Genomic DNA, 8397 nt, shown 5'->3' with positions numbered 1-8397 from the left:
TGGGTGCTTGGATGAGAGCTTGTGTGTCTGGGTGTGAATGGAAGCCTGGGTGAGAGCTGGTGTGAATGGGTGCTTGGGTGAGAGCTTGTGTGTGTGGGTGTGAATGGGTGCCAGGGTGAGAGCCGGTGTGAATGGGTGCTTGGATGAGAGCTTGTGTGTCTGGGTGTGAATGGAAGCCTGGGTGAGAGCTGGTGTGAATGGGTGCTTGGGTGAGAGCTTGTGTGGGTGGGTGTGAATGGGTGCTTGGGTGAGAGCTTGTGTCTGTGAGTGTGAAAGGTTGCATAGGTGAGAGCTCGTGTCTGTGGGTGTGAATGGATGCAAGGGTGAGAGCTTGTGTCTGTAGGGTGTGAATGGGTGCCAGGGTGAGAGCTGGTGTGAATGGGTACTTGGGTGAGAGCTTATGTGTATGGGTGTGAATGGAAGCCTGGGTGAGAGCTTGTGTCTGTGGGTGTGAATGGATGCTGGTGTGAATGGGTGCTTGGGTGAGAGCTTCTGGGTGTGAATGGAAGCCTGGGTGAGAGCTTGTGTCTGTGGGTGTGAATGGATGCATGGGTGAGAGATTGTGTGTGTGGGTGCCTAAGTGAGAACTTGTGTCTGTAGGGTGTGAATGGGTACCAGGGTGAGAGCCGGTGTGAATGGGTGCTTGGATGAGATCTTGTGTGTTTGGGTGTGAATGGAAGCCTGGGTGAGAGCTTGTGTCTGTGGGTATGAATGGATGCATGGGTGAGAGATTGTGTGTGTGTGTGCCTGGGTGAGAGCTTGTGTGTGTGTGTGTGTGTGAATGGGTGCCAGGGTGAGAGCTGGTGTGAATGGAAGCCTGGGTGAGAGCTTGTGTGGGTGGGTGTGATTGGAAGCCTGGATGAGAGCTTGAGTTTGTGGGTGTGAATGGAAACCTAGGTGAGAGCTTGTGTCTGTGGGTGTGAATGGATGCATGGGTGAGAGCCTGTGTCTGTGGGTGTAAATGGAAGCCTGGGTGAGAGCTTGTGTCTATGGGTGTGAATGGAAGCCTGGGTGAGAGCTTGTGTCTGTAGGTGTGAATGGATGCATGGGCTGGTGTGAATGGGTGTTTGGGTGAGGGCTTGTGTGTGTGGGTGTGAATGGAAGCCTGAGTGAGAGCTGGTGTGAATGGGTGCTTGGGTGAGAGCTTCTGTGTGTAGGTGTGAATGGAAGCCTGGGTAAGAGCTGGTAGGGCCCTGGAGGCGGGAGACTCTGCCGAGTCCATGGCAACCTATTTTATTTATTTATTTATTTAAGGCTTTTCTATACCGACATCATGCCGGTTTACATTGAACAAGGGAGCAACATAGAGAAATCAGTTACAAAAAACAGGGAGCAGCAAACTGGGAGATGCAAATGTAATGTGCATTATAGAAAGGAATAGGGGAATAAGGAAGTTATTATAGAACTAATACAAGGAAATAAAGCGGGAGAAACATAACAGTGCATAACTAATTACAAGTCATATCAATATTTTAAATACATTAAAAAATATCAATATTTTGCGCTTGGAGGTGGACCCTTGTCCTGGAGCAATGGAGAAGGGCTCCCTGGTAGGGACCAGGAAGCACCTGCTCCTAGGGGGCGGAGCACAGGAGGAGACAGAGGCTAGGATGAGCTTCACCACTGGAAGCCCGAGGTCCCCCCGGGTGGAGCCCATAGGGACCCGGCCGCTTGGACTTAGGTGGGCCTCGCAGGGTCTCCCAGAGAGGTAGTAGAGAGGCGCGCCCACAAACAGCAAGGGAGCGTGGTCGGACTTCACACTGTTGTTCTGGAGGAGCAAGGAAGGCCAGAACAGCGTAGGTGATGACAAGGCAAGGGACAGAGCCAGAATCAGGAGACGTGGTCAATGGCAGCCGAGGTCAGGATCTGAGGGTGAGTCCGAGGAGTAGTCAACAAGGCAGAGGTCAGGTTCCAGAGGTCAGACGAGGTCACAAGGCAGGCAGAGGTCAGGATGCAGGCAGCGGACAGAATAGTCAAGAAATAGGCCGAAGTCAGTACCAGAGAGACACTCCGAGGATACTACCTGGAGAGATGGACAGCAAACGCTGGAACAGAAGGACACTGGAACAGAAGGACGCTGGACAAGGCTGGAACAGTAGGATGCTGGAACAAGACTGTGAATGCGAAGGCAAACTAGAACACAATACAGTGCCGACCTGATTGCCAAGGCAAGGAAGTGCAGGCAGGGACTTCCTTATATCGTTCCATCAATCAGGGCCCGCCGAGGAGCTAGGACCCGCCCCTGGCCCTACAAGAGGCCGGGCAGTCCGTGCGTGCGTGTGGAGGGGCGTGGCCAATGCCACTGGAGACGTCGAACTCCGGCGTGAGGTCTGGTACGCAGTGGAAGGCCCGGCGACCACCGCCGCGGGACGCCGAGGCCTAGAGGAGCTTGTGGCTGTCGCTGGGGAGGCCGACCTGTGACCTGCAGAGGAGCTAGCGAGGTGAGCTGGGTGCGGATGGGGCGCGCAACAGAATATAAAACATATGAGGCATTAATTAAAACACAATAAGCCAGATTAAACATGTAAAATACAGTGATAATATAAATAATCAAAGAATAGTTTGATAAAATTAAATTAAATTAAAACAAAATTAAAAGGCAGTCTGAACTTAACAAAAAATACAGGTCAGATGGGAATGCTAGTAAAAAGAGAAAAGTCTTAAGAGCTTTTCTAAACTTAAGATAGTCCTTTTCTAAATGAATAGGCAAAGGAAGAATTCCATAGGGAAGCTGCTAAGTAAGAAAACTTCTTTCTCTAGTGGTCTCTAGTCTAATTATTCTTGGTGACAGCATTGCTGCAATGAATAAAGCAGCCAGTTAGAATGATGAGGAACTATGAGGCAGGCAAGTAAGAAGGAATACCCCACCATAAAGCCTTAAAGGTTAAGAACCCAATTTAAATTTAATTTATAATGAAACCATGAGCCAGCATAGATCTTTTAACAATAGAGTGATATGGTCAAAAGATTACATCCCAAAGATTAAGTTTGTGGCTGTATTTTGGACCAGTTGCAATCTTCTTATTAGATAGGATGGGAGATGATGCAATAGAGAATTACAGTAGTCAAGTCGACTTAAAATGAGTAATTGTGTTTCAATCAGTAATATTCAAAAAAAGGCTTAGGACAAAGGAAGAATCTTAAGAAAAACTATAATGTTTGCACTATATGAAAAAACTGAGTAGAGAAATTTTAAAATGAGTAGAGCCATATTGTAACAGTTTATTTAAGTTGAATAAGACTTTCCACTATAACAGGAGATGGAAATGGATCTTCCTTTAGCTTCCTAGTAAACCAGATTGCTTCCGATTTTGAAAGATTTACCTTAAGCATAGATGATGTTAGCCAACTGGTCACTTTGGTTAAGCAATTGTTGAAATATTCAAGGGAAACTGAAGTTCAAGGAATCCTAAGTGGCAATAATCTAAATATCATCTACATAAATATCATTGAGAAGCCAAGACTATGTATGAGTGTGACTAGGGGAGCTAAGTACAAATTAAAATGAACTGAAGATAATACCAAACCTTTAGGGACCCTATCATTGATGCATCTGATATGGGAGGTAAAGAAAACCAAGATAAGTCATATCCTTGAGAAATTATTTATTTAATAATGGTTATGGTGTAGAAAAAAGAGGGAAGAAGAGGAGTAACCAGCTGGTTAGACCACATGGGAAGAAGAGGAAGTGGACGGTATGATCTAAACTACGTGGAAGAAGGTACATATCCACTGCCATACTGGAGCCTAAGTAAGAGAGGGAGATGGAGGACTGAGGGAAGGCTTATAAAAAGCTGTTGGATGGAGGGATACAGAGAAGTAACAATGATGGATGGATCCCTCCATCATTGTTAGAAGATATAACAGTGTAGAAGTGTGAACTGGCTTTGCCTGTCACTAAAGTTTTTCCCTATCTTTTCTATCACAGAGGTGTTTTGCATGTTGGAATACTCCATTCGCTCATAGGAATTTAAGAACATAAGATATGCCATACTGGGTCAGATAAGAGTCCATCAAGCTCAGCATTGTGTTCACAGTAGCCAATCCAAGTCACAAGTACCTAGCAAGTACGCAAACTACCTTGGTGCTTATATGTTGCTCTCTCCTTCCTGAAGAATTATATCACTCCCATCTTCCTGAAGAATTATGTAATGTTCTGTCCTCTCCGTTCATCTGATTGTGTATGTTTATATTGTACCCCGCTCTGAACACAGGAAGGGTGGGCAATAAATGTTTTAAAATAAATAAACAAATAGATCCCAAGCTACTATTCCTTATTGATTAATAGCAGTTTATGGACTTCTCCTCTAGGAACTTCTCCAAACCTTTTTTAAACCCAGTAACTCTAATTGCCATAACCACATCCTTTGGCAATGAATTCTACAGCTTAACTATGCTTTGAGTGAAAAAGGACTTTCTCCAATTTGTTTTAAATGAGCTACTTGCTAATTTCATGGAGTGCCCCCTGGTCCTTCTATTATCTGAGAGAGTAAATAACCAATTTACATTAACGTGTTCAAGTCCTTTCATGATTTTGTAGATATCTGTCATATCCCCCCTCAGCCATCTTTTCTCCAAGCTGAACAACCCTAACCTCTTTAGCCTTTCCTCATAGGGGAGCTGTTCCATCCCCTTTATCATTTTGGTCGCCCTTCTCTGCACTTTCTCCAGTGCAACTATTTTTTTTTTTTATGTGCAGTGATGAGAATTGCACACAGTATTTATGGTACAGTCTCACCATGGCACAATACAGAAGCATTATGTCATCCACAATTTTATTTTACTTTACTTCCTATTAATTCCTAACATTCTGTTTTCTTTTTTGACTGCTAACACACACTGAGCCAATCATTTCAATGTATTATCCACTATGATCTCTTTCCTGGGTGAGATGGAACCTAACTTCATGTAACTTCAGCAAGGATTATTTTTTTCCTATACGCATCACCTTGCACTTGTCCACATTAAATTTCATCTGCTATTTGGAAGCCCAATCTTCCAGTCTCACAAGGTCCTACTGCAATTTATCACAATCTGCTTGAGATTTAACTACTTTGCATAGTTTTGTATCAACTGCAAATTTGATCACCTCACTCATCATACCCCTTTTCAGATCATTTATAAATATATTAAAAAGCACCAGTCCAAGTAGAGATCCCTGAGGCACTCCACTGTTTACCTTTTTCCAGTGGGAAAACAGACATTTAATCCTACTCTGTTTCCTGTTTTTTAATCAGTTTGCAATCCACAAAAGGACATTATCTCTTATCCCATGACTTTTTAGTTTTCTTAGAAGCCTCTCATGAGGGACTTTGTCGAACACCTTCTGAAACATCCAAATACACCACGTTTACCTGTTCATCTTTGTTCACATATTTATTCCCACCTTCAAAAAATGTAGGAGATTTGTGAGGCAAGGCTTCCCTTATGTAAATCCATACTGCTGATGTCCCATTAACCCATGTCTATCTAAGGGGGTCATTTATCAAAGTACTATTTGGCGCTTTCACATGCAAAAAACACCTTTAACGCATGCGAAAATGCCTTAACGTGTGCGAAAGCACCATAACGCATGGTGCGATGCAAATGAGAGGATATTGGAGTGGGACTTTTGGCCAAGTGAGCTGGGCTCACAGTTTTGCAAAGCTGTATTGCATAGCTTTAACTACACCTTTTTCATTTGCGTAAAGCCGTGCGATAGGGCTTCATTGTTAGCTCCTGGAGAGCCAGCCTAGCTATCAGGGGGGGGGGGGGGGGGGAGAGAGAGAGAGACAGAACAGTGCTCTCTTGTGAAGACTTGATGACCTTCGGAGTGAGGAAAGATGAGATTTGTGCAGTGTTCTCTCAACCTAGTTTGATATTATGCAGGTAGAGAGTCCATCAAGCTAGGTTGAGAGAACATTGCACAAATCTAATCTTTGGGTGAGTTTCCTCCGAAGGTTATCAAATCTTCACAAGAGAGCACTGTTCTGTTAGTACATCTCACTTTGAATGTCAAAGTGGCCCCTAACCCCTACACTAATACCTAAACCTCACCTCGAGTTACTAGGTGGGCCTCCCATAGAGATATAAATACCTATCTAGTGTGAGGGCATTATGGCTAGGTTCTCTCTCTCTCTCTCTCTCTCTCTCTCTCTCTCTCTCTCTCTCTCTCTCTCTCTCTCTCTCTCATATTTAGTGCATTTTGATAAATTCAGACCTAAGTGTCTTTTCTTCTCTATAACAGTTTCCATAATTTTTTCTGGCACTGAAGTCAGGCTCACCAGTCTATAGTTTCCTGGATCACCTCTGGAGTCCTTTTTAAATATCGAGGTTACATTAGCCACCTTCCAGTCTTTGGATACAACAGATAATTTTAAGGATAGGTTACAAATTAATTGAAATGGTTTGAAATTTCATTTTTGAGTTCTTTCAGAACCTTGTGGTGTAACTGTTGCGTCCGTCGGTCTCAAACGGCTTCGACCCTTGTGCCTCACCTTTTTCTCTGCTCTCTCCGCTAACCTTAGGAAGATGGCTGCTGCTGCGTCTGCAAGCCACATCCTCCGACATCCCCGGAATGGCTATGGCAAAGCCTCACGCCATGTTTCTCCTAAGGGCCTCCTAGGGTGCGCGTGCGCACGCCACCCATGTCTTTATCCACATCATGGCGGGACCCTCGGGTGCATCCCCCTCGAGTGACATCACGCCATCCAGGTATTTAGCCTTCACTTGTTTGCTAGCTCGTTAAGTTAGCAAGGGTTGGATTGAAGGATTGGACTCGTCCAGTCTAAGCTACTCTGCCGCTTCCTTGCTGCCGCTCGAAGCCCTCTCTGCCATTTGGGGTATACTCTAACCTGGGTACCCGCTCCTCGGGGGCCCTCTGCTTTATTTCAGGTGCCTTACTGGGATCAGGTACTCGCTCCTCGAGGGCCTGCTCTCCCTGCCTCGGTGCCTGTTACCATCTACTTCTGCCTGATGGAATCATCAACCTTACAGCTACCATCTAGTGAGTAATCTAACTATCAGTCTGTCTCATCTACAGCTCTGCCGTGCTGGGAAACCTACACCTGGATATCCCTATACCATCTTGGTGAGATGGGTTCCCTCTGCCGAGGGTTCCTGGACTGCTACCTCTGGATCAACTCACTTACTGCCACCTCTGGTGGTATATACAAGCTGTACTTAAAAGACAAAACTCTGTTTTTGTGCATCCTGAATCTAGCCCAGTACTGTGGCTCCCCATGGGTCTCCTCCCCATGGGCGTGGTCATCTGCCACGGTACCCAAGAATCCACTCAAACACATCGAAACCATAACAACTACATTTTCCAGGTTCACCATGATTTGGTTCAGTTCATCTGAATCTTCACCCTTGAAAACTGTTTCTAGAAAGGGTATCTCCCCAACATCCTCATTAGTAAAGCAAAACATTTCTTTAGTCTTTTCGCGATGGCCTTATCTTCACTAAGTGCCCCTTTAACCCATCGATCATCTAATGATCCAACTGACTCCCTTGCAGGCTTTCTGCTTCGGATATATTTTTAAAAAATTTTATTATGAGTTTTTGCCTCTATGGCCAACCTCTTTTCAAATTTTTTCTTATCAATGTCTTACATTTAACTTGCCAATGCTTATGCTTTATCCTAATGGATCCTTCTTCCAATTTTTGAATGAAGATCTTTTGGCTAAAATAGCCTCTTTCACCTCACATTTTAACCATGCCGACAATCGTTTGGCCTTCCATCAATCTTTTTTAATGCGTTGGATACATCTGGACTGTACATCTAAGATGGTATTTTTAAACAATGTCCACGTCTGTTGCACACTCTTAACCTTTGTAGCTGCACCTTTCAGGATTTTTAAAAACTATTTTTATCATTTTAACAAAGTTTCCCTTTTGAAAGTTTAGTGCTAGAGCCATGGAATTTTTACATCCCCCTTCTAGTCTTTAATTCATATTTGATCATATTTTGATCACTATTGCCAAGTGGCCCTACCACTGTTACCTCTCTCACCAAATTCTGTGCTCCACTGAGAATTAGATCTAATATTAGGGATGTGAATCGTTTTAGGACGATTAAAATTATCGTCCGATAATTTTAATATCGTCTTAAACCGTTATGGAACACAATACAATAGAGATTCTAACGATTTATCGTTATAAATCGTTAGAATCGTGAGCCGGCACACTAAAACCCCCTAAAACCCACCCCCGACCCTTTAAATTAAATCCCCCACCCTCCCGAACCCCCCCCCAATGACTTAAATAACCTGCGGGTCCAGCGGCGGTCCGGAACGGCAGCGGTCTGGAACGGGCTCCTGCTCCTGAATCTTGTTGTCTTCAGCCGGCGCCATTTTCCAAAATGGCGCCGAAAAATGGCGGCGGCCATAGACGAACACGATTGGACGGCAGGAGGTC

The sequence above is a fragment of the Rhinatrema bivittatum genome, chromosome 1, assembly GCF_901001135.1.
Source record: "Rhinatrema bivittatum chromosome 1, aRhiBiv1.1, whole genome shotgun sequence".
Lineage (NCBI taxonomy): Eukaryota > Metazoa > Chordata > Amphibia > Gymnophiona > Rhinatrematidae > Rhinatrema > Rhinatrema bivittatum.
This window is presented reverse-complemented; position numbering follows the sequence as displayed.